This window comes from Strix uralensis, chromosome Z (genome assembly GCF_047716275.1).
Source record: "Strix uralensis isolate ZFMK-TIS-50842 chromosome Z, bStrUra1, whole genome shotgun sequence".
NCBI classification, from domain to species: Eukaryota; Metazoa; Chordata; class Aves; order Strigiformes; family Strigidae; genus Strix; species Strix uralensis.
Window position 1 is genome coordinate 71063270 of NC_134012.1, and position 25588 is coordinate 71088857.

The following is a 25588-nucleotide window of genomic DNA, read 5'->3' on the forward strand; positions in this document are numbered from 1 at the left end:
AAAGCCTCTGAGGAGGTGAGGTGACCCCGCCGGCCTCGGAGGGCTCTGGAGCGCTGGCTTGGCCCGGCTCCGGACAGGGAGAGCCCGTCCCGCGGACCAGCCTGGGCCCGACCTCCCGCTGGGGTGCGCAGTGAGGCCGGCGGCCGCTCCAAGACACGGCCCGCCCCGCTCCCCCGCGGCAGCCCCAGGGCCCGCCCCGCTCCCTACGGGCACCGCCACGCCCGGGCGGTCGGAGCGGGGCGGGGCGGGGCGGGCAGGGGGCGCGGCGGCCCCTGACGGCGGTTTGAACGCGCGGCGGCGGCGGAGGAGGAGCAGGAGGTACATCGACAGGGCTGACGGGCAGCGGCAGCCGTTCTTGCCGCCGCCCGGCCTCCTTTGTCCCCTCCCCTCGCCGGCGCGCCCAGCCCAGCCGGCAGCGCGGAGCGGAGCGGGCCGCCCTGGGGATTCCCTCCCCGCGCCGCCGAGGTCGCCACCTTCACCGCCCGACCCCGCCTCGGACCCTGCCGGCTGGGCTCCCGGGAGCCGGCCGGCAGCGCGGGAGGGAGCCTGCGCCGCGCCCGCCCGCTGCATGTGACCGCCGGGCGGCAGCGGCCTCCACCGCGGATCTCGTCTGCGTCCTCCTCCGCCCGCAGCGCGGCGGGGAGGGGGCGCGGGGCGCCCGGCAGCGGGGCACGGAGGTGCCGGGGCGCGGCGGGCAGACAAAGGAGCGGGCGCCGCCGTGGGCAGCGGTGAGTGTCGGGGGCAAGGGGTGCGGGGCTGCCCGCACTCGCCGCCCTTTTCCCCGGCGCGCCCGCGGGGCAGGTACTTGCCGGCGGGGCGGGCTGCGGGCTCAGGCGGGGTTCAGGGGCTGGGGCCGCGGCCGGCGGAGGCGGCGGGGCGGGGGCTGTCCCTCCGCCGCCGCCTGAGACCGCCGGTGTTTTCCGCACCGCCGACCCGGCGGCCGGAGAGTGGCGAGCGGGGTGCCCGGGGGCGGCGGGGACCGGGGCTGGGCCGGAGGGGGTGATGCAGTGGGAGCGCCCGGCCCCGCCGCGGGAGCGGGCAGCGGATCCGGTCGGTGCCGCAGGGGCGGCGAGCGATGCTCAGCGGTAATCCTGCCTGACACCCGGACAAAAGGGAGCAAGCGACAGATTTTCTAGTGGGCGACAGAAAAAAGATGAAGAGGGTTTATTTTATTTTTTTTGCCCCTCTCCTTGGCAGAGCGTGTGGCGGGAGGGCAGGTGCTGCTGTGAGCAGGTGGGTGGGCGACGGGACCTGGGCTCGGTCTGTGTCGGGCACTGGGCGTGGTGGCGTGCCGAGGATGCATCCCTGAAATATAAAAGCAATGTTGAAAGGTGTAGTAGAACACTGAATTTTTTTGAAGGGTGAAAGGGACTATTGCAGACGAAATTGTAGGAAGTGATCAAGCAAATGAACTAAGTAGCGGTTCAGATAAGCAATGAGATGATTTACTGTATAAATTTTGGTATGTATATAAATTTAATTGTGTGTCAATAGTTGCATCGGTTCTCTTTTAAATTTAATTTCTTCCATTCGCTTGGGTGAGAAACTAGAATCTGTATACAGCTGTCCGGATGTAGAAAACTGTTTTGCTAATGGGTGATACTTACTACACGCTTTCTGCTTTGAGGAAAGGCTGGTATCCTTTCCACAGCAGATAATCAGTTATTCCATGTTCAGGGAACTTCTTGGTGAAGTTTCTGCATATCTAGACCAAAGTTGTGTAGATCAGAAATTACAGTGTACAGTCTATAAAACATTATAATGCATTTGTACACCAGAAGAATGATGACCTCTGAAATTGTTGTTAGGTGTAGTTTCTCCAGAAATGTTACAGCTGTGTCATACATCATTTTTTATTTAAAGGCTGTTTTGCTGAAAAATAATTGACAACTTATGCTGTCATATAACCAGACAATATAAATTATTTTGAAGCTTGCTAGTAATTCTGACCTTACGAGGGTGTCAGAAGTTCAGTTGTGGCTTGCGCTGTGGTGGTCTGTGGGAGGCCTTGTGGACATGGTGGCTGGTCACGGTAGGGAGAAGACAAGTGTTTTGAACATCCCATTATAGTTTCTGCTGTCAAAAAAATGAGTTGTTTTAGAAACAGGAAGAGGATAAGAGAAATTGAGTGTGTGTTCCAAGTGGCTAAATATTTTACTGTGACTTTTTTTACCTAGACATCGGAGCTTTCATTGCAGTGATAAAACATTAAAGCAGTGTCAAGAAATCAGATCATGTCCTATGGAGGCATAACAGTAAACAAGAAGTGTTAAATATCTTATTTCATATTCTTTCCCAACAAGAAGTGTAACTGACACTCTCTTACATTTCTAGAAGGAGTAATGGTTTGTGGTGGTGAAATAACGTTAATCAGTGGTTGCTGCTGTAATTTATTGTCCATTGGGGAGGAGTCTGTGTAACACCTGGTAACTTGAGCAAAACTTGCACAAACTCTTAAGATATTTGTGCCAGACCTTTTGACCCTCAAAGGTGGGGTGTGGAGGGGTTTCTTTTTTTGCCTCTTCCATTAGGATTTCTTGCTAGAATTACAATACACTTATTAGAAAAATACATTTTCTTTATTGACCTATGAATTACAAGGAAAACATATTTCATTCTATGGTATATGACTGAGGTGGCAGTTTCTTGAAGTTAAATAATTTTTTTCAAACCGTTAAGAACAGTGTTAAGATGTTTGCTTTGCTTAATGTGATTTATAGACCAACCTTTAGGCATGAAGCATAATGTAGAATTAAGTTACTCAATAACGTATAAAAAAAAAGGTACTTCCTGGAGGTACCTCTCTTGTAAGTCTGTCTGTTTGTTTGATTTTTTTGGTGACCTTAGCTTGTTGTGGAGTGGCAAATTATATGTAAGCATAGGATACCCTATTGCTAAAGGAAATCTCTTGCCAGGCTGTTTTGCAAACTCTGTCATGATTCATGTTAGCAATTTGTGCAGAAACCCACTGGGTTCTGAGCAGTGTCACTAAGTAATTGTGTAGAACTAAAACATGACTAACTTTCAGGTACTTCTGAGTGATACTTTGACACTTCAAATTATCTTTCAGCAACTTAGTTGCAACTCTTGATTACGCTGGACAACCTGAGTCCAGGAACTGAACTGCAATTTATCATCAAACTCATTACTGCAACACATGTTTTTACTAGATATGGTTCTAGTTAATATTAAAGACTGCCACCTTCTGTAAACGTGTCTGAATGACCCAGTTATCTTTGGTCACCACCTTACTTCTGGGTATCTGTTTCTCGCTGTACACCTCTCTGTGTGCTCAGAGAAAATGGGTGAAGACTGGTGTGGCCCTTCATAGAGCCTTGCTGTGTCGTATTCATTAAAATGTGTTTGCTAGCAACTACTGTATCTGTTTAATATTGGTCTTCTTGTGTCTCCTAATCTTAATATTGGCCTGTAAAGCAAATAACTGAGTTTTAAAAGAACTGAGGGTGTTGTGAAAGTGTTAATCACTGTTCTGATACCTTAAAAGTCAGAGAAATGCTTTCTCATATGTGCTGAAGGATTGTGGGGAATTGGCCGCTGTTTACAGCACAAATGTAGCTGGTACATGTATCCCTGTCTTCTAATGCAACTTTATCAATTCTTATACTTAGCAGGGTTAACATGAAGGAGTCTTTTTAATATTATAGCGATTTGCTGCATTACTGTTTTGTTAAAAGTACCGAAACTAAGTATATATGATGATGACTGTACAACTAAATTATTTTTTTCAAGAACAAATTTTTGAACAGACTAGATGAAGATGCATTAGAAAAGCAAGGACATGGTGTTTCTTCCTGTAGCCAAGCCTGGGAGGAAAATAAAGTGGGGAGGGGGAGGAGGAATGCTTTTCTGAAGGATGCTGATCCTGAGGTGGGTGGGTTGGATTCCTTTTTGTTTAAAAAAAGAAAGTAAATCTGAAGAGAGGCTTTCAAGTATTCACATTCACTTAAAGGTTTCAGGATATTTTGATGAAGCACCTCTGTCTTGGGTGATTAAGTGTCTCTTGTTTTATTGGATGACTAGTGATGATGTCGAGAAATAGTGACCAATTCAAGGAACAAGCAACCTGAAACAAATGAAAGTGGGTAGGAGAGCAGTCAAACAGCTGCATTGAACATGTTGAAGCAGGGGCTTCATGTAAAGAGCAGATTGAAGAGGAAGTTTAGCAGTGAGAAAGCTGGCTGTTAACAAAGAGAATATAGGAAATTTAGGCTGGTGAGTGTCTTGTTGAGAGGATCTGTTCTCAGTGCCGGTTGCATAGCTGGGTAACTGCATGAGGGCCCCTCTGGTCTCTTTCTAGCTCAGAGTTTTGTGTGTGGTTAGAAGTGGATGTGTGAGATGCAACTACTAGTCCAAGGGTACTTCTCCTCAACTCCAAGAGGAAGAGGAGCTCTCTTGACTGTAATGAAGGCACAGTTAAGGGAGTACAGACCTACTCAGAGCACTCTTCCATCTTCTTTGTCAGTGTCACATTAACAGAAGGGTTTAAGAGGGAGGTGTAAAGAGGAAGACAGGAGGTATCAATGCAATCATCAGCAGGTTTTGCAGACTTCTTCCTGGAAACATGACTATACAGTATTAGCTTCCTCTTGCAATTTAGTTAGCTTTTTGTCCAATCAGATTGGTAATATTTGTCATGAGATGTCAGAGAGAGAACTGATACCTTCTCTCTGCGTGTGCAGTAGAGCATCAGAGTGGTACATGGGAGAAAGCAAGCTGCTGACAGTTGCATTGCCTGAAGAGCTAGGAACTGCTGATCAGCTTGCTTCAAAGTTATGGCTAAGGTATATTCAACAAACAACTGAAATGGATCTCTGTGGGTTATGTTCAATGGATGGCTTGCTTATTTGGCTGATGTTGAAAGTATGGTTCACAGTATAAGGCAACATCTAGTAATGTCATAGGTCTATTGGGTTGCAGTTACCTGAGCACTTGATCTGATACTGTGGTTATGAGAAAACTGTCAGCTCAGTCCTTCACGGGACAGAGTTTGAATCCTCTCCCCACCATACATAAATTGTAGCAGAAGTGTCATGGCCCATGGTGAGGTTTGTTTGTACTGCATAAACCATTGCCTCCACTGCCTCTACATTAAAGGAGAGATGATGGAGCAGAAATTGCAATTCATCGTTAGCATAGTAAAGGAGAAACTTTCATCTAAGTGATAAAAGGCTCCTAATGCTGGGAGAAGGTTACACATGGTGATGACTGCTCCAATCCAATAATTCTTCACAGAAAAACAGTTACAGTACTTGCAGTTGCACCTCAGGCAAGCAGGGATAAAATATTGTAAGTATGTCTAACCATTTAGGCTAAAACAGATAGCTATTTGTTTTATCAGTATATAAATCACAGTACAAGGGCAAAGTAATGCATGAACCAAATAACTGATTACAGGCTGCATCCTTGTTTGCTGGGTATGTTGGGGTCTTGTGCTTTTTTTACAAATTACTGTACAACTTAACATGCTTTTTTTCTGACTATACATGCCTTGAACTTTATCAGTTTATACACAGAGTTCATAAATGTTTTCTTAGGAAAACTATTTTTCCACAGAATAGGAAGTGTGTTGTCACTAAAGCCTTCCTAGTCAAAATTCCAATTGCCCTCATAGAAAAATTCAGTGTGTCTGTCTTTTGAATGAAGTTGGTGATTTCTATCTTTAAACGTAGTGCCTTTTCTGTCATAAAGTACAGGCTTATCTTTGTATGGGTTAGATATGCTTTTCCCTCACTTCCTTTCTGGAAGGGATCTTTTGTCATCTTTCTTGGACTCACTGAATTCAGAGACTGTTTAAATCTTGTGCAAAAATAGGACTTTCATAAATTGCAGTTGGCTTTTTCATCGAAACAGCTGTACTAGTAATTATTGAAATACTACATGCGGAAAGCTCTTTGTTACATTTATTGGTTGCTTTTATCTTATGGCTTGTGGTCAGTAACTCATGTGCTGACCAACAACATCTCTTTTAATTAGCCCTACATGATGCAGCTAGTCTCATCAAACACCAGTTGCTAAAGGAATTCTACCTACTCCTTTAAAAATTCCTGAGAACAATTTTTCATTTGAGCTCAACTACTTATTTCCCCTCTTAACCCTGTGGTATCTTGGCCTGATTTTTCATACTGAAGTACCTTTTCTAATAAGCTGTTTTATAAGGTTTGTTCTGCCTTGAGATAATAAAAATAATTTAAAGCTGATATAAGGATGTAGTTTGACTACATCCTAGTCAAGTGATGTGATTTTTCGACATCATCACTTGAACAAGACTCAGTAGTCTTGTTCACTTGAACTGTATAAATAGATTTTGAGATATGATAGAAACTGTCTTCTCCAGCCAAAAGTATGTGTAGGTATTTCAGAAGGAGTTTGCCTGGTTTTTACTTGGTGATGACACATCCAAGAAGTCAATCTACAGTGGACTGAAAGGTTTAGAAATACCTGTTTTAAGTAACCTCTTATTTTTAAGGGGAGGGAGGAGGAAGCAGAGAATGGTCTTCAAATAATTGCTTTAGTTTCAGTATTTCATGCACTGCTTGCTCATCAGATTTATTTTTTTTTAATTGTCCTCAAGCATGTGGGGGAATTAATTTATGGAGCTTATGGAAGGCTAAGTCAGTAGCTCTGGTGCATTCCTTTTCTTTCTTTTTTTTTTTTTTTTTGTTGTCCTATCAAAAATTCATCTTACACAAATGTTTAGGTGATCTGCTCCCAGTGGGAGCATGTCACTGATCATGTCACTGGTACAGCCAGGGTTTGCTGTGTAATCAAGTCTTTTTGTTTCAGTGTTGAAATAGGGACTTATTCTGAATTCTTTCTCTAGGTTTGTCCAGCTCTGTTACTTGGTGAAATTGTAACTAGTTTTCTGCTAAGCTGTCTTGTAATGGATAAAGCCTTGTAATGCTCTTGAAAAATGTTAGCTGGACTTAAAGACTATGTTGAGGTGAATTTGAAGGGGTGATATGTCAGTACAGCCACTCTATCGTGAAACATGTGATTGACTCGAATGCAGTTTTTCCAGATGGACCATCCCCCAGGGTTCACCATGCCCAAGTTTCCTGTGAGGGCTCTAAAGAGCCCGTAAATCCCTGCACTGGTGCCTCTTATTCACCCATGTGTGATTGTTAAGTGGCGTTTCCACTTACTGCAGGCCTTTCCTCAGAAGTCGGTAGGAGTGGTGAGGGACACCTTTCAGTTTTAAGCATTTCAAGTTGAATCCTGGTGTTATAGTTTAACCCCAACTGGGAACTAAGCACCATGCAGCTGCTCACTCACTCCTCTCCCCCACCATGGTGGGATGGGGAGGAGAATCGGAAAAGAAAAAAGTAAAACTCGTGGGTTGAGATAAGAACAATTTCAATTTTAATAATTGAAATAAAATAAAATTTAACAATAGTAATGAAAAGGAAGATAACAGAGAGAAATAAAACTCAAGAAAGACAAGTGATGCACAATGCAATTGCCTACCACCCACTGACCGATGTCCAGCCAGTCCCCGAGCAGTGATCCGCCCCTCCTGGCCAACTCCCCCCAGTTTCTATACTGAGCATGATGTCCTGTGGTATGGAATATTCCTTTGGCTAGTTCAGGTCAGCTGTCCTGGCCGTGCTCCCTCCCAGCTTCTTGTGTAACTCCTTGCTGGCAGAGCATGGGAAACTGATAAATCCTTGATTTAGGATAAGCACTACTTAGCAACAACTGAACCATCAACGTGTTGTCAACATTATTCTCATACTAAATCCCAAATAAGGCACTGTACCAGCTACTAGGAAGAAAATTAACTCTGTGCCAGCCAAAACCAGTTCACCTAGCTATGATGAAGTTAGTGGTGAACCTTTCATTGAGATCCTAAATCTATTATAATTGTGTCTGTGAAGGAAGTCAGCTGGTCTCTTCAAGAATGCATTTGCAAGGGTAATATTGGTCATTGCCTGCAGGTAGCAGTTATGATGAAGTTTTGTCCCTTGTATTTCTTCATTAGAAGTATAAATGTGTTATTTGTAAGCACCTTGGGATACAACTTAAAGTATGAGACGTTATCACTGTATATACAGGATAATACAGATAGGGGAGGTTGTGGTGGATTTAACTTGTTGTTTGGCTGGGGCACAAAGAACCAAGATTTGTTGCCTTTGCTCCCAGTTCTGTGCCCTCTATGTTGTCAGGATATGTATGTATTCACAGTAAGATGATACTCATTTCTTAACATTTTTTTTTTTTAATTTCTGTTGAAAATTATAATAAATGAAAGGAAACTGCATCAAGAATGATCTCACTTGTGGGAAACTTACAGCAGGTGATAGACCTCTTATAGTCCAAACAAGTGTACATTTTAGTGAAATAGCATATCAGTTAAGACTTCCTTTAAAGAAAATACATTGTTCTGGAAGTGACACTTCCAGATAACTACTCAAATGTTGACAGAGATAATGGATGATTCTAGATTATGCTTTTTATACTGAACGTATGCTGTTTCTTTTCTCGAATACTTAAACTTTGTTTCCTTTCTTTCAGGGGCAGAAAGCATAATTTGAAAGCTTTGTTTCTACCGGTTGAGGTCATATTAAGATATTTTTGTCAGTGTTCTTCTGTAAAGACAACTTTATCAAACTATTTGTTGCTTACTGTCTCTTTAAATGTAACTTAATTTGTGTTTGCATCTATTCAAAGATGCTGAGGGCTTTTCAAATACTGTACTGTTCCAAAATCCCAGGCAGCAAATTTTGCAAATCACCATGGTAATGTGTGTGTGTGTGGGAGGAAGGCTAAAGTCAGAATCTGCTTTAACAGAATCTGTTAATATCTCATATGATCAGTGCCACTAGCACTGCTTGTTCTTTGATGTAGATATGTTCTTTGCTTAATTAAAAACAAATAATACGATGCGGTTAATACTGCTTATAGTTTGGTTTTTAATCAGTTTTTTTTGTGATTCTGAACTAATGCACTGAAATAATCAAATATATGGGTAATGATTGAGTCGTCTTTCTGTTCAGGAAATGGCATATAAGATTCTTGAAATCTAGCAAAGAAACTTCAGAACTTCTTTGTTGCCTAAGAACTTATGGATAGGCTTAAAAGCCAATGTTTTACAACTAGAGCAACATAACAAGGACACTTACTACTGATAGCTCCTGTCCTGGTGATTTCTGTCATGTCATTGTGAATGTTTAAGGTTCTTGGTTTTGGGTAAGTCTGTCTGGATGCTTTTGTACATGCGGTTGTTGCCTTCAACTACACTTCAGAACTAATTCTGTGTCTATGCTAGTTTAAATAATGAGAAGGAAAAAAATTTTTAGGAGGAACTGTGTTCTGTTCTAGGGGGCTGAAACAGGTTCTTAATTATCCTTATTCAGTCAGTGCTGACAGCAGATAAACTTATAAATTCCTATGAATTTATAGGAAGACTGGCTATTGCTTTATATGGGGGACAGAAGTTAAACCTGACATTTTTTGGCTCTTTGCTACTGTAGTCTAAATAAACTGAAAAAATGGGAGACTTGGATGAAGGATGGTTTATTTTCCTCATTACTATATTGATTGTCTCAAATTTTAATGAGTTACAATAACTTACTAGTTTAAAAATACTGGCCCACTGCTGTTGAGAATTAGACACATTGATACTGGTTCAAAATGCAGAGCAAGTTGTAGTGACTTTTGTGTTAGATGGCCTGAGAGAATGGGCGGCTTCACTCTTCCATTGCATAGATAAACCCTATAGCAAAATCAAGAGGGGTGTGGAGTTGAAATGCTCTCTCTGTATCAGAGCTCAGATGAGTCGGGAGGCTCAATGAGAGCTGCCTGTGCCACCAGCAGAGCGGAGTAATTAGCCTGGTGTGACACAAACACTCAGACTGTCCTGAACTTACACATTCAGCTGTAGGTCTGAGCCATCCATGTGTACATTCACATCACTTAGAGTATTTTATTTTTACAATGCTATTCACTTGTTATATGCAGTTTGTCATAGTAATAATGCTTATTGTGATGGTATTTTTTCTTCAAAATGCCATGCCTCCTTTCAAGAGGGTTAAGTGTGGAAAGTGATGACTTTGAAAGCCTTTGCGTTAGGAAAACAAGTTGTGTTTTTTCAAGGCTGTTTTTGTGAAGGCTGAACTCCCATTGTGTAGGCAGTGGAGCTGCTTGTATAGGTAGTGACTTCCTAGTCCTTTCTTTGCTTGTTGAAGGAGGAGATGTTTAATGTCCACTAACAGGATCTCTTAAAACTTCAGGGTCAATATGACTTTGAACAATGATCTATTGTAGTTTTGAGTGGGTTTTTTTGTTCTGTTGATTACCTCGACCTGTCTACTTCTGTTATGTACGGGATTTGTAGTAGCACACAGGTTGATTGTCACCTCTGTGATTTAAAGCAGACAGCTAAGGGATTATTCATACTAGATTTTGAAGCATAAATTTAAGTAAATTACATCCTTTATCTTATAAATCAGTTAAGTTATTCATGTCAGGTTCTCAAAGTCTACGTTGGCAGGTATGAAAACACAGTACCTGCTTCTGAAAGACATACTATTAAAGTCACTTTCCTCCCACCAAAACCCCTGACGATATTAGCCTCTTTCAGCCTTTTCCTTATGAAAAAGGAAAGCCTTTACATACAGTGAAAGAGATCACTGTTAAATTTAGGTTGTGTGGTAGTAATATAATCTGAGAAAGAAGTATTAGTACACAGATACTTTCTCCTTCTCTTTATGAAAGGTTTAGCCTCTCCAACACTGTAATACATACTGAATTTCTCCATCCTAAAAATCCAGTGTGTCTAATTAGAGTGAAATATAAGATATCATGGCTTGCATAGCTGAATTCCTGCACTTCCAGCCTCTGACCCAGGTATCTTTGCATTTTCTCCTTAGTTCATAGAGTGTCATCCATTCATCATCGATGTACACACACCTGTGTCAGTGATGAGCCAAAGAATTTCCTTAGAACAGAGAACAGGAAATCTTGATGCCAGCACAGATAAACATGATCTGGAGGTCAGCCTTCTATGTGTCTGACTCCTAGTAGTTTCCAAGAGGATTATTTGCTTTTTTTTGTTGGTCTCCAGAAATCTCCCCCCCCAAAGGTAAATGTAAACATTATAAAATATTGAAATGTCTTAATGTTGCTATCTTCTAAGGACTTCAGTTTTGAGACTTACATCCTTCTGATAGGAATGGGAGAAACTAAAATGAGCTTTCATGATTCTCTGTGTCTCAATTTAACGTTTAATGTTACATACCTTATCGCTCTTTTGCTTCCAAATACGCACAGATCTGAACTCATTGACATTTATTAACTCCATTCACATTCATATCGCTCTATTAAATAGTTGGTGTACCAGTTATAAGCTTCATAATAAAATGATAGAATACGCTCTACTGGGTATCTGTAATTTTCTGTATGTATGTGACTTTGCTGTTGACTGGAATGGAAGGATGATTGTAAATCTGTGTGTATATACTATATATGTATATAGAGACACAAAAATTACTTAGCAGGTGCAAAACTAATCTTTGGTATTTTTTCCATTTCTGTTTTTAATAGCTTGCAAAAGGATGAAAAAGTCAGATGTTCTAATGAAGATAACAAAACCCATAAATTTTAGATTATAATTTTCTTATGGATAAATTGGTGAAACTGCTGAAGTTCAATGTTCAATGTGTTTTTTTTTTTTAAATGCAAAGGACTGAATGTTTGCAGGCTATTTAACTCTTCATCTATTGTAAACTCATGGCCTCTTTAGCTTAGAAAATACTTTTCCTTAAGACACAAATGCATTTTAAAAGCTTACCCTTTACACATGTATAGTGTTTTCAAGTTCTTTATCAATTTTCAGTCTGTTCTGTGTAATTAGAAAACAACTTGGAAAATGTTACAGGGGGACATTAATGATTTTTTTTCTCTGAATTTGATACACTTAGTAATAACAGCATTAATTTTCTCAAGTCTGTTAATGCTTATGACACTTTTGTAGCTGCCCCATCAATAGACTTCTTTGGCATTTAAGTTCTCTAAAAGAATGTGTGTCTCTTCAGTAGAAGTACTGTACTAATAGATATGTTTCACCTTTCTAAGGTAATCTGTATGTTATTTATATTGATTCATACTTTGTCATCTTTGTTTTCATACACAGGTTTTATACTGACCTTCTCAAAAAGGCTAATATGACTTTTAAGCTGTGATGGACTAAGTAAATTAAGAAGTCATCCAAGCATGTAATGTCCAGATAATGATGAAATTGAATGCTAATGTTGCAACATCTTCTAGCTGGTTAAATCAGTAATTATTTAGAAATACAGGAAGTATACTGGATTGTTAGCTCTGAAAACAAGGTTTCAGACGAGCATAATGCTTCAAATTCTCATGAAAATGCTAACACTTAGACAATTGCTATTTATAACTGACGTTCTTAATGAATGAGTGATGTGAGCAAGTCTGCAATAAGCTGTCCAGACTTCATAGAAAGTGGTTACAGCTTGATTAGTAGTGTGCCTTAGCAGTACCTGCAAACAACTGTTCTTTCCACGCTGCTGGCTGGTGTTCTATGCCAGTGCATTTAATAGCCTTTCAAGCCAGAAGTCTACCATTTGTAGAAGTGTTTTGGTGAATTAAATTGTCCGTTAGAATGTGGGTTTAATCTACAGGCTTCATTCATCTGGGACTCTAAATAGCTGTGACACGATGACTTACAATTACTGGTCCAGATCTCATTTGTGACTGACTTTTTAAAACGTTATTGTACAAGGATGGCTTTCATTGTTCTGTCCTGCCGCTCTTGCATCATGACCCTAGATTTCTAATGCTACAGTTTAGGAAAGTGTAATTAATTTACGTTCTACTTAGTCTATTTTTCTTTGAGGAGAGATGTGGAGGAAGACAATTGCCTTAGAAGTTGTAAATATAGATATTCTTCTATCTACCATTACCTCATTTCTATAAATATTGTTACATATTAAAATGGCTTAGAGAACTGCAGTCTCTACATGTTTTTAGGATGTTATGTGTGCTATTAATGGTACTCTGTGCTAACATCTCACAGTGCAGAATTGTCTCAGTTTCTTCTCAGTAAAATTTACTAATATCAATCTTTCTCCACTTTGATTTCAGTTGCATTGCATTTGAGTGAGGAGGTCCATGTTTAACTACAGTTAAATTAATTGGTTCTCCTATCTGTGCATCAGATATTGTCCACAGAGTCTTTTACTAGAAGGTAGCCAACTTTCATTGAAAATTCAGTTACAAAATTGACATCTACTCTGAAAATGCACATTTGCCTTGATGGCTTTAAGGATTTTACATGCCTTCTTACTGAACTTGTTGGGCAACCAGTGTAGTGCCATGTGTTATCAGCTGGTTGCTCAGCTGTTTTGTTTGAGGAACAGCTTATTGTGATACAGTTATTTTACCAGGGGAAAGAAAAATTATCAGAACTCTACTTACAGGGATTCTGAAGATAGTTTATGTGGAGCCCGAGCATTATGATATTGAAGTGTTTTCCCTGTGTGCCTCTGCCATTATGTTGATAGCCTCCTGCTTTGCTCTGACTAGATGTCCCATTTTTGGGACCTGTAGTTCTCTAGCCCTTCCTCAAGTAACACTACACCTTTTATACAGTCTGTCAAGTTTATTGTTCTGTCAATTAATCTTTACTTTTGTCTCCTCTTCGTTATTCTGAGGTAACTAAAGAGTAAAAAGCTGTTGTCGGACTCCTTAGCCAAAGGAAGGAGACTCAAATCTTATTCGTTACTCTCCTTGTGTCACTTTCAGGGCTATGCAATCATCAAACATTATTTTTACAAAGGGAGTTACAGCCAGTTCCTAGTACTGTTCCTCTTAGTAATCCATTGTTGTGAAGTCTTTCTTTTTTGACCACCCAGATTTCTATCCTAACAAAAAAGGTGATCAAAGCTTTCTGTCTCTTGACATGTAATGCTGTCCAGACAAGTTTCTCCCTTCCCTCTTTCCCTCTCCAGCATTCTTACCTTGATTTACCATTTTTCTTCATTTATAGCCTATTTTACTTGCTCTCATCTGCCTCAGCTCTTTGTTTCTAGTCGATAAATTTTCTGACAGTCTTTTCTGAAAACTACAGGGTAAAGATAAAAAAAATTGTAGTTTTTAAATCTGGTTGATGTCATCAGTTTGAGGAAAAAAACAGAAGACTCAGTTCCCTAGTTTGTGCGCAAGGAAGGGCTGAAATGTGACAAACAAGTCCCCGGTGAAAGTTGGCAAGCAAATGTCTTGCCATGTATTGTGAAAGATAAAACACCAGGGATCTCAAGTGTAGAAGAGAGTTTGTTTTCTTTTTAAAATAAAATCTACAAAACATTGCCCTACCTAACATAGGAGATGCATACAATTTAATTTACTACTACTTTTACCTTATTTTACATGAACATTTGAAGTGTCAACTGGATTGTTTGGGCTTTGCAGCTTTTCTTACAGCTTCTGTCTCTTTTGAAGCCCATTTTTGATATATGAATGCTGTTGTGACAGTTTGTCATTACAGGTGAATGCTCTCTGAATACAGCGGTATTCTGGTTTGTTGGGGTTTTCTTTTTGAATACAGGTTTAACACCAGTAAGTAATCTGCTGTTACTTCAACAGCAGATTCTAAAGCAGTGATTCTTGTTGCTCAGAGCCAGCTCTTATGAATGTGTTTCCTTTCTGTTACTGCCTGCAGTACTTGTAATCCATCCTTCCTTTTACTGAGAACTGCTGAACTTGGTAGCAGATGTCATGGACAATAATTCAGTAACAGATTTGTTTGCTAAGCTCACACAGGTCATGAGACTTAACTGCCAAGTTACACGTTTTTAATTGGGCACTTAGTACAAACCAGTTGTTTCCTGAACTACCTGGTATTGATCTGAAGGCTGATCAATAAGGAGGACTATCTAACTAATCTTGCACACAAAAATGTTGGAATATACATCTGGTTTAGGGCCTCTCCACCAGCTCCTGATAACATTAAGGTTTGACCCTAGCAAAGGGAGCAGCTAAAATTAAGTAGTTACTGCTTTTGAACCCATGCTGCTTATTTGTTTCCTTGAACTATGACACACACGCACATATATATACACACATAAATTACATATATATTTTAAACAGTGTGTAAACGTATTAGGATAAGAATAAAGAGCACTCGAGAGTGCACAAATTAGTGAAAGTTTCTTCCAGCACCGCAGTGAACAAGGTAGCCTCTAATCCTTGAATTCATTCACAAATAGTAGCTCAAGTGTTCTGACATCTGTGGTGCTCTGCAAAGGAAAAGAGTTGGAGAAACTCCTGACTCTTGGTAGCGGTTTTCTTTTACTCGGTAGCAGTTTTCTTCTCTTCCTGATAACATGAAGTTACATTGTTCTTTGTTATAACTAATTTGCATTAGGAGCTGTAATAGATAGTTACTTATGCAATTTTTTTCCCTCTTTCTCTGCTCTCTAGAGTTGGGGATCTCTTCAGTGAATAACTTGCTGCTTAACGAAAGGACTAGAGTAACTGAAGTTGAAAAATTCAGGTAGGCAATACTGTCAGTTTACTTTTCACTTTAAATGTTGAAGTAAACGTAGATGACAGATCTATGAATATTCATTGTGGTACCAAAACCATCAAAGCATGATAAGGATCTTAACCTTAAGTAGATTGGATCTGTTTTCATGGCTCTTCTCACGAATTCTAGGCAGCATTTCAAGTACCTCCCTGGCCATGACCCCCTGATTAGAAGTCCAGCAGAATTATGATATGCGAATGTCCTTTGTGGTCATAATAAAACCAGATTGATTAATATTCATATCTAATTCTGACTAACTTTGACAGGAGGTCCAGGTACTTTGTGACCCTCAATTAATTTAACAAATTATTTCTGATAGCATTAAATTGTATTGTTGCCCCAACAGACTAGACTGATATTCATGGTATGTGCAGTCACATATACTTTATCTAGATTTCCTTCCCTAATTTTCTTAACAAAGTATATTCTTGATGAATTTGCTAATTACTTTGTCAACTTCACATTCCTATTCCTTTGTTCAAAGTAAGGCTTCTAAATAGATCTCAAATACCCATTTCTTCAATAAGATGACAAACCTCCTTTGGTGTTCTTTGTGTGATACCTTTCATGGCTCTGATAATTTATCTTGCAATTTAATATCATATGCTACTGCTTATGCTGGTTTGCTCAGTTTTGAAGGACCCATACAGCTTGACTTTAAGTACATGTGTTTTGGTGTGTTAAATATCGTAGATGAATGGCCAGTGTTTTTAATCATCTGAATTTGCCTCCAGCATAATTCTTGGATAGATCTATTCCTATTCAAGTGATACGATTGCAGTGCACTGATGTAAGGTTAATTTCTGTGGATTACATGAGTACTGACAGAACAGTGAAACCTTTGAAACTACTGCTGGTTTCTATGAGCTCAGTTCTGTACAGCAACTTTAATTTTGGAAGTTTGTAAATTCTACTTGAATGTTTTCCTTTACTGTTTCATATTTTACTGTCTTAAAAATCCAAATGAACTGTGAAGAGGGATTCTGTTAGCTAACAGTACTTTAGGAAATGTGCGTAAAAATCTCTTACCCGTGCTGCTTCCTTAGGAGGTGTAACTTGTGGAACACAATTGCACAGTTCTCCACACTGAGAGCAAAGCCTGCAAAACACTGTTTCATTTCTCAGGTACTACATAATAAATATCTACTTTACCTTATTCTTTGTGCTTCTGAACACTGTTCCTGAAGTATGTAATTCAAGTAGCAGTCAAATTTGATGCTTTACCCTAAAAATACTCAAAGTATACTGAATCTCATTTAAAACTGGTAAATGGCTAACATAACTTCATTCTCTCTACCTTCCCCCACGTTCCTTTGAGAACTCTGAAGTGTTTTCACTACAACTGACGATACCAGACATGTTTGGGCTTATCCTTCATGTTGTACACTTCCTTTTTATGAACATACCTGTTTTTTTCATCTCTGATTTCACTATCACTTGTAAAAATCTTTCTGCCAGAGAGTGTGGTGAAGGAAGAGTCTGCACATGAATTTACCCTGGAGAAGTGTGTGACAAGGAGGCGGTTTTATTACTAGCATGTGAAACTGAAAGTGTGAGTGGCACCCCAAAGAAGTGGGAGAAGGAGCTGCAGCCTCCCCAGCTGGCCCTGTGGCCTGCTTCTTGCTGTTGTGCCTCAGGAGCATCCCCAGACGTTTATATACCCACCCTCTGGGAAAATATTTAATTGCAGAATGAGAAGGGAGTGTGGGGATTGGAAATTTCTGTCCTTGAGGGTCTGTCAGGAGAGGGGAGAGAGAAGAAGAAGGAAATGGTAATTCTAATTAGGTAATTGCCAATCAGGTAATTTAAAAATAAATTAAAAAACTACCAACCCCATGAAAACCCCACAACTGAAACAACCCACCCTGTGGAGTTAGGTGGAGGGGGAGAAGAAAAGGCAGGCAGTTGGGCAGGAGATGTAGGAGTGATAAGGTCAGGTAAAAGGTGGTGATGTCAGTTTGAAGAAGACTGAGAGGAAATGAGGAGGAATATTTACTACTGGAGGAGAATAAGGGCTGTACTGCAAGTAGCAGGAGGAGGGCACGGACACTGATGACAGCTAGTGCAAGAAGACCAAGTGAGGAAGACAGGACTTTTCCTGCAGCACTGGTGTCAGTCAGTGGTGATACCCCTGGAGCAGGGGGAGGCAGGGAGCAAAGAGAGCTTCACAGTGCAAAAAGATGTGTATTTCTTTCTTGTGCCAGAAACAAGTGAAGTGCAGTGGGTGTTCCCAAGCTGCTGGCTGCCCTTTTTCTACATGCTCCAGGGGTGTCTGCTGGAAGCTTCAATCACAGGTCTGGAAGTACAGCTTTCCTGACTTGCCTTGCTGGCTGCTATGAAATTGGCAATGTAAATGTAAAATGTCCAAACATCTTATGGTATGTCCTATTCTAGCCTTAAAAAAACCCCCATGCTTGAAGTCCTAATGTCCTTCACAGTCCTTCATTTATCTTGTTTTGAAATTCAAACTGACAGTTAGTAAGACAGTGATACAGGACAGTGCACCAGGGCCATTCCCTGCTGCCTCTTTACCTAGAACCCTGCAACTTTTCCCTCCCTTGCCCCCCTGCAATTGTTTGGTTGAACTTTCATCTTCATTCACATAACCACTGTTTCTTGTCACATGACTTTGACCACATGGTGGGTGGATGTACTTCCAGTCATGTGAAGGAGAAGGCATTAAGGCTTGTGGCTGTTCATCATAGTTAGTATATTCCTCATCTGATCTCACGATATCCTGAAACATATACTTTCTAACTGCTTAGAGCAAACCTAGAACAATTTGAAAAAAATAAAAATGTGTTCCTTAACTTCTCCATTCTAGTACTGCTACTTATCAATTCATGAAAGGTCTAGAATACTGGGACGAGGGAGAAGGTGGAAAAAAAAGTCTCCCTTCTGGAGGTAGTGTCGAAATGGTAGTGACTTCTAGATAAATGCTTTTACACCAGTAAACGACTTGTTGGTCAAGGAAACCCTTACTCCATTCGCATCTAGCACTAAAAGCTTCCGCAAGACTTCCGCAGTACACCCCTGCAGCCAGAAGTCCTAGCCTAAAAACATTAACAGACTATTCATGTGTTGTGTTCATGTCTGGATACCACCACAGAAAAGCCTGCATGTCTTCAAAATCTGAAATGCCTTGCTTTTGTAGTAGATGTTTTTCAAATTTTGTTAATGGGCTGTCTTTTCTGAGTAAGATTTTCGTGGATTTTAGTTTCCTGTGTAAGGCAGTGTTTAGACTTCATCCACCACACTTTTCATCAATTCTGTATGACTAATTTTCAGTTTAATAATTGATTCATGAAGTTGCAGCAATGGCAAAAAGAGAAATTTCAATTAAGTGAACTAAAACTTATACGTGCTGTTAATTTTAAGGGCAAAGAAAAAAATTCACCTAAGATGTTGGATTTTAACATTTTGTTTAATGAAGGACTTCTGTTTTTCAGTTTAGCTTAACTTCTACCTGCAACTCCAAAGTGCTGATCATTGCATTAATCTTGTAGAATAACTCAAGTAATACAGGTGCAAAACTGTGCTCTTTTCTTACTCCATTTCAGATGCCTGTTTGTACAAATACTCACATTTCATTACTGCTGTCTCTTCCACTGTGTTTGTATCTATCTGTCCTCCACTTCCTTCATTGTAAACAGGTCGAAATCACTGGGGTGAGCGTGGATTGTGTGACTGATTCAGCTTCTTACATAGGTATTCCTACACAGGTCTTAAAAAAACTATTGTTTTTTACCCTGAAATATTTTGTTTGCATTTTGAAGTAGAACAGAGCTGATCCCATTGAATAATATTAATGCAGGAGTCCACAGTGCAACTTCTGCTGTTACTTTTTACAGTAAAGTGGAACATGAGGAACAAAGTCACTGAATCTCTGTGCCAATGGAAACCATAAAACAGAAGAAATCTAGGAATCAAAGACTGTGAATAAGAAAACTGCTGTCAGGGAAATCAACTTTCATTACACCTGTATGCATGAAGAGAATAGTAAACACTAAGTAGGATGGGAAAGTGTGTTGGGTATATTGGTAGCTGCCTAAATTAGACACTTACCCACAAAGGAGGACAAACGAGTTTAAGCCATCCTGCAGCGTAACGGGGAAGGGAAGGAAAGCACGAGGCCCACAAAGAAATGATGCTAGGAAGTACACCTGCATGATGATCAGTTACAGTAGTTTGAAATGCTGAATATATATCCTGAGAGATTTTTTTAATTTCTGACATTTTATATTTAGACTTCTAACTAGCTACAGAATGTACTTTATAATGATATTTAAAGTATCTCTAACAGATTGGGAACTTTTGTAAGATATTTTTTTTCTTTCTGGAAGTACAGTCATATGCTGCAATCTTTTCCTTAAATTGGCTAAGCTTGTGTACAGTGTGCATCCTGAAAAACCTGTATGTGCTTCCTGCCCTCTTACACACACTGTAATTGGCAATCATATTCTTGTTTTTATATGTGATCTTTATGCAGGAAAAAATCTGTCATTTTGTAATTAAAGCAGAAAGCCTAAGAAGCCTAAGAGTGTAATTCTGGCTTTTACCACCATGAATAATCACGTATCCACAGAAAATGCCCCAAGCCCACATAGTGTGTAATGCTCAGGACAAAGTGCTGTCTGCAGTGAGAACGCCAAGGACAAATGTACTGGGACTGCTTGAATGTTGGTGTCTTATTTTCTGGGAGAGCCCAGACTGGGTGTTAATAGTCCTTGTCTACAAGGACACAAATTGTTGTGCTTACTGTCTGTCTTCTGTACACCAGATTTGTAGTTACCCTCCAATGTGCAATGCCTAGCCATTCAGAAAAGCTACCAGATTATGTGCATGCATTATATAGTCAAATTAGATCGCTATAGGTATAAAATAATTAAGGAACCCTAATCTACAGCATGAAATTACTTGAGATATTTAAAATCTAGTGAGCTCAGAGGTGGAGGAGCTCATACGAAGTCTAAGAATCTGATTTTTACAGCAGGCTGGATGCAAAAGTAAGCAGAAATGGAGGAGATCTGTTTCTGTTACCATATCTAAATCTTGTTCTTGAATTCCAGCTGGAACTTCTAACCATGGCACCTGTCCATTTTCTTCAAAAGAAGGAACAAGATAATATTCTCTCCTATGTTAACGATCTAGTATCAAGAAGCAAAGAGGAAGTAATGAACAAACTATTGCTAATGGCCCAATTTAACTTTCAGGTTCATGTTTGGCACGGAAAATACCCTTCTACTCTGATCTCTTCTTTTGGACCAACAGTTGCTACAGCAGACTGAAGGACACAGAATGGATTATTTTCTAGCTTTGTTTTTCAACATTATGTACAGTTTATTGGGTACTCCCTTAATAAGAAAAGCACTTTAAGCTATGTCCCTTGAAAGGGGGATGTGTTCCAGTAAGCACTTATTCAGGACTTTGGCACATAGATTCAAAATATTGTCTTGAAAATCTTACTAACAGTCAGCTTTGGACATGCAGATTTCACAGATGCCTTGCTTCCTTTCTGTAGCTTCACAGACACCCAGTCTGCAAGTTTACTCATGTCCAGAGTTGTTGCGGTTTGGCTGAGCTCTTTGGATGCTACTCTGTGACCAGGAGAGACTGATCTAGCTTTTTGGAATATACTTCATTCAAATCATATTAGGCTTACCGCAAGACACCACTCTGTGATGCCATTTTCTTTTTGAAATATAGTGAGCAAAGTGATTTCCTGCTGCTCCTGTCTCCTTAAGCATGAGCTAGTAGCTGCAGTATTTTTCTGGAATCTGATTTCTTCTTTTGACTGAGGCAGTTCAGAAGAAGTGCATCTTGTCTTTCTGTCTTTGTATTGAAATGTTTATCAATCTTTAATCCTTCTAGTCTTTCTTGATTCCCAGTTATTAATCCTACCAGGAATGTTATCTGTTACTGAGTAAACTGGGGAGGAAGGGTAAGCAGACCAATATTTCCATTATTCATGTTGTGTAATAGATCCATGCCTCTCCCTGGCTGGATTATGCATGACAGACCATTCTTCTGAGGCTGGTTTGTTAGACTTCATTCTAAGTATTTGTCAACAGTTATTCTGTCAGTCAAGTTGGGTCAACCAGCTTTAACTATGAATCATGTTTGGAGGCTGAACTGCACTTGTACATCCTGAGTACATTGACTCATTGGTGCAGGAGTTTGAAGAACTGGAAGAGTGGCCTTAAACCATAATTTCATTAAATCCCATTGACAGGGAGAAGAGGAATGCCGCTTTAGAATTGACTCAGGCAGGAAAATAGTGGTGGGGGAGTTGCAGTGATTTCACTGGGGGTTTTGTTTGCTTTTTAGTTAATATGAGTGAATTAAAAAGTGAGGATGGTAATGCCAGCATAGCCCCCTTTTAAAGAGTATTCTTTTCAAGTTAGTGACAGTATTGTGGGGGAAGATGCTTTTACTGTGGTGAGGTGGAAATGTGAAATACCCTCTCAAAGATGACTGTGTAGGTGATAGTTATTTGCTATACATGTATATGAAAAAATGTTAATTTCCTTATGCAGAAGAGGGAGTGGAGGCCTGTTTGATTTGTAAAACAGCAAGCCAAATCTGTAGCACCTGCTTCTCAAAAATCTGGCAGGCTTTGAGTGGAAACTGCTGGCTACTTGGCAATTCTGAAAATCTTGCTACCTTACTTTCCAGTTATGTTTTGAGATGCTTCTAACATAAGGCTTCTAACTTGAGATGCCACAAGATCCTGGGTTGCTGCTGTATTGAACATCTGCCTTTTAATGGACGGTGACTTAACAAGTAAATGAAAAGCCATACTGTGACACGAATCTCTGTAGTCTCAGCTGATTTTAAAGTGCAGATTCCCAGACTAGTTTGTACAAAGATGTTATTATTTATCTGTTGTAGGGAAAACAAACTCATGGAAGATCTCTCATTGTTAACAGAGTTGCCATAGAAGAAAAATATGATTTACTGTCAAAATTTTATTATTTACCTTCAGATAAGCCAGTGTAGAAAATTTTGTCAACAAGAGTTCTCCCATAAATAGAATGGTTCTGTTGTTTCTGTACCCTGTTTCTTCTGCTCTCCATCTACCTCCTCAATATCTCCTGCACTAATCTCCCACTCAGTTCTTTTATATTGTATATAAAGTTCAGGCCTGTTTCATGAGTATAGTTTCTTTTGCTCTGCTCTCCCTTGCTTCTCTTCTCCCTCTCTCCTTCCCCCAGTATAACACTATGACCTTTCCTGTTAACTTTCTGTCTCTTCCCCTTCCTTTCAGCTACTTGTATCTCGGTATAACTACAGTGGCGGTTATTGCTGTGATGATACTGTTAGATGGATCTAGGATTTGAAGGCTGCTGGATAGCGTTACATTATGAAGTCCTTCATGGGGTTGCACAGGAGAACAGTTTTAAAAGCTTTGGGAAAAGCTGCTAGCTCTGCAAAAACTGACTGTAATGCCATTTAAGGATGAGGAGCTTGGCATAAGTCACTAATGTAGTAGTGGAGGCTCTTGCATGCTCTTTGTTAACCTAATATATTGCATTGCTGTGGCTAGTAACCCCTTGCAAATAGTCATCAAATTTCCAGATGCAAACCTTTGTTGCAGAAAAGTCTGACTTTGTTATAGTTTGTTTTGAGACATGTAACAAAAGCATGTGCTTGTTCCAGTCTCTAGGGACTGATGTACTTTCATTTCCATATATGTTTAACATAGTGTTTACTTACTGGAAACTTCTACAGCTGAGTAGCACTGCAGCTATTACTAATTTGGTAGTTCAAGCTGACCTCAAGTGTGGAAGTGGTTTATTGTTTTTTTTCACTGCTTTTTTCAGATAGCTGAGAATCCTCTAGAAGGAAGATGCATTCACATATATCCAGAAATAATAGTTTGTTTTGCAGAAACTGGTTATATTCTGAGGACGTGTTCAGTAAGACAGTTATTAATAACAAACAGTTACAAAAAGAAGAAATGCCTATCACTTCACAAAATAAGAAAAGCTTATGAAAGGCTTTTCACTATTTCACTGTCCTGCTATTAGTATTTGTACATTTTAGAAAGTACTTCATTTTTGAGATATTGCATTTTCAATATTGTAGTAAAATAGGATATTAGTCAAGAAGTGGAAGAAAGTATTTTAAACTGCTGTTTTCAGAACTTACACAAAAATCCCAAACATTTTGTCTCTTTCTCCATCAAAGTACCATTACAGAATTAATGAGGGAAAGTTGATGACCAGTATGCACTGACTGCTATTACTGGTGTTACCAGTGTTGTCTAGATTTTGCAACTGTCTGGGATATCAGTATATTGTAAAGCAAGTTAAATCAGCATTTGTTTTGAAGTCTTAGTCTCAAGTTGAGGGTGATAGCTTTGTGCACATCTCACTAAAGCAACTGTAATGCTTGAGATGTCTATCTATATAAAAATGTAATATAAACAGATACTAGTTAATTTCAGATGTTGAGAAATGGATGTACTAGTGATGCAAAAAGCAGATTTGTCTTTTGACAAGTATCAGCATTATTCACTACACTGCATATTCAAGAATTGAAGTTATTTCATCACCACTGTGTGTTATTCTACCACTCCTCTGACTCTTACCCCTCTTTATTCTTCTAGTTACTTCTGGCTTGTGTGCTGCCTAATGTGAAATACATGTGTTGTTTTATTGTTGCTTTTTTCCCCTGGGCTCTAGCAAATATGTGTCTTTAACACAAAATTAAGTTCTTCCTACCAGTTGTTCTACCATCCCAATTAGAGAGCTACACAACAGGAGATGGAGAGAGAGGTATGAGATTAGGAATGGTAAAAGAGCAGAGGGAAACAAGTATTAAAATACATAGTATTACAAGTAATCATGGTACATGTACCTTTTTTTGATCTTGTTATATACCTACTTTATTTATGAGAGATTCACATGGAAGAAAGCCCACAGTTGTAGGTTAAGGCATCACAAATTCTGGATTAGAAGAACAATTAACTTCCTGTTGCACTAGATGTATTTGAGTCATGGTCCTCGAATAATACCAGTTATATTCTTCGGGATCTCTTTATTTAAACTCCCGACTGCTGCACCGCCCCCCAGGTTATTAAATGCTTTACACAGAACTGGGACAGTTAACTGTAAATGCCTTGCTTTTTTCAAAATGTGAGCTTTTAAAGAAATTCTCTTGCAGAAATTAGGTTTGTTCATCTCTGCCTTCCTTTGTGCCCATTCAGAAATAATTACATGGGGCTCAAAGACCTCAGCTGATGTACCAAGAGGAAACACATTAGGGAAGATCTAACCTGTTTCTCAAAAGGTTACCATGAAATAAAGTAGACTGTCTGCATATGGCCTTTGTCAACACAGAGTCAAAATATCATACTTCTGTCTATGGTCCTTCTAGTGTTAGATACCAGATGCCAGCTCATGGGACAGGTTGCAGCCTTTTAGTTTCAGACTGTATCTGGAAGTCATCATCCACTGACTCTTTGGGAGTGTGGTAAGTGCATAACCTTGCCAGGATGCTCTGGTAGTCTTATGGACAACAAATGCTGCAATTCCTATCTCTTTCTATAGAGACTTGAGTTCCTCAGAGCTGGCACAATTCCCAAATGTTTTCTCCACTGTTGCTAAAGAGACAGTGCTTCAGGTACAGGACCACTGATCTGATATCATTAAGTGAAAAATTAGTCTTATCGTTAGTTAATGCCTAGAAAAACTGTGATTTCTTTCCATCTCTTGTTGTGTAATAGTCTGACGCTATGTGACAGTGCTTTTGCACCCCATGTACTCTCTGCATATGCTTGTTAATGTAAACTTAATGATCACTTCAGGTTGCTTTCCATGAAACCTTTTCAGTTTCTGTTGTAAACTACTTACTTGCACATAGCCTCAAAAAATGTTTTATGACTTGTTATGTATTAATACGTAGGCTTCTCATGGAGAGTTAATTTCTGTCTCTTCGCTATTCATTTTCTGCTGTTTAGCAATGAATTTTTGCCCAAGTGAAAACCAATTATTTTTGCCTGTTTTCTTTCTTCTG

General features: G+C 39.8%; 1 protein-coding gene across 3 annotated transcripts in view; it reads left to right on the plus strand.

Moving 5' to 3' along the window:
• The first annotated feature begins 281 nt into the window (after window positions 1-281).
• CDC42SE2 (CDC42 small effector 2) overlaps window positions 282-25588 on the plus strand; it is a 93833-nt gene continuing 68526 nt past the window's right edge. The window contains exons 1-2 of one of the 3 annotated variants that reach the window (XM_074855435.1): window positions 282-728; window positions 15463-15535. The gene's annotated coding sequence lies outside the window, so the exon portion shown is untranslated. Of the gene's footprint in view, window positions 729-11077; window positions 11102-15462; window positions 15536-25588 lie in introns of those variants that run through there. The other 2 variants (XM_074855436.1, XM_074855437.1) reach the window with 2 other exon arrangements.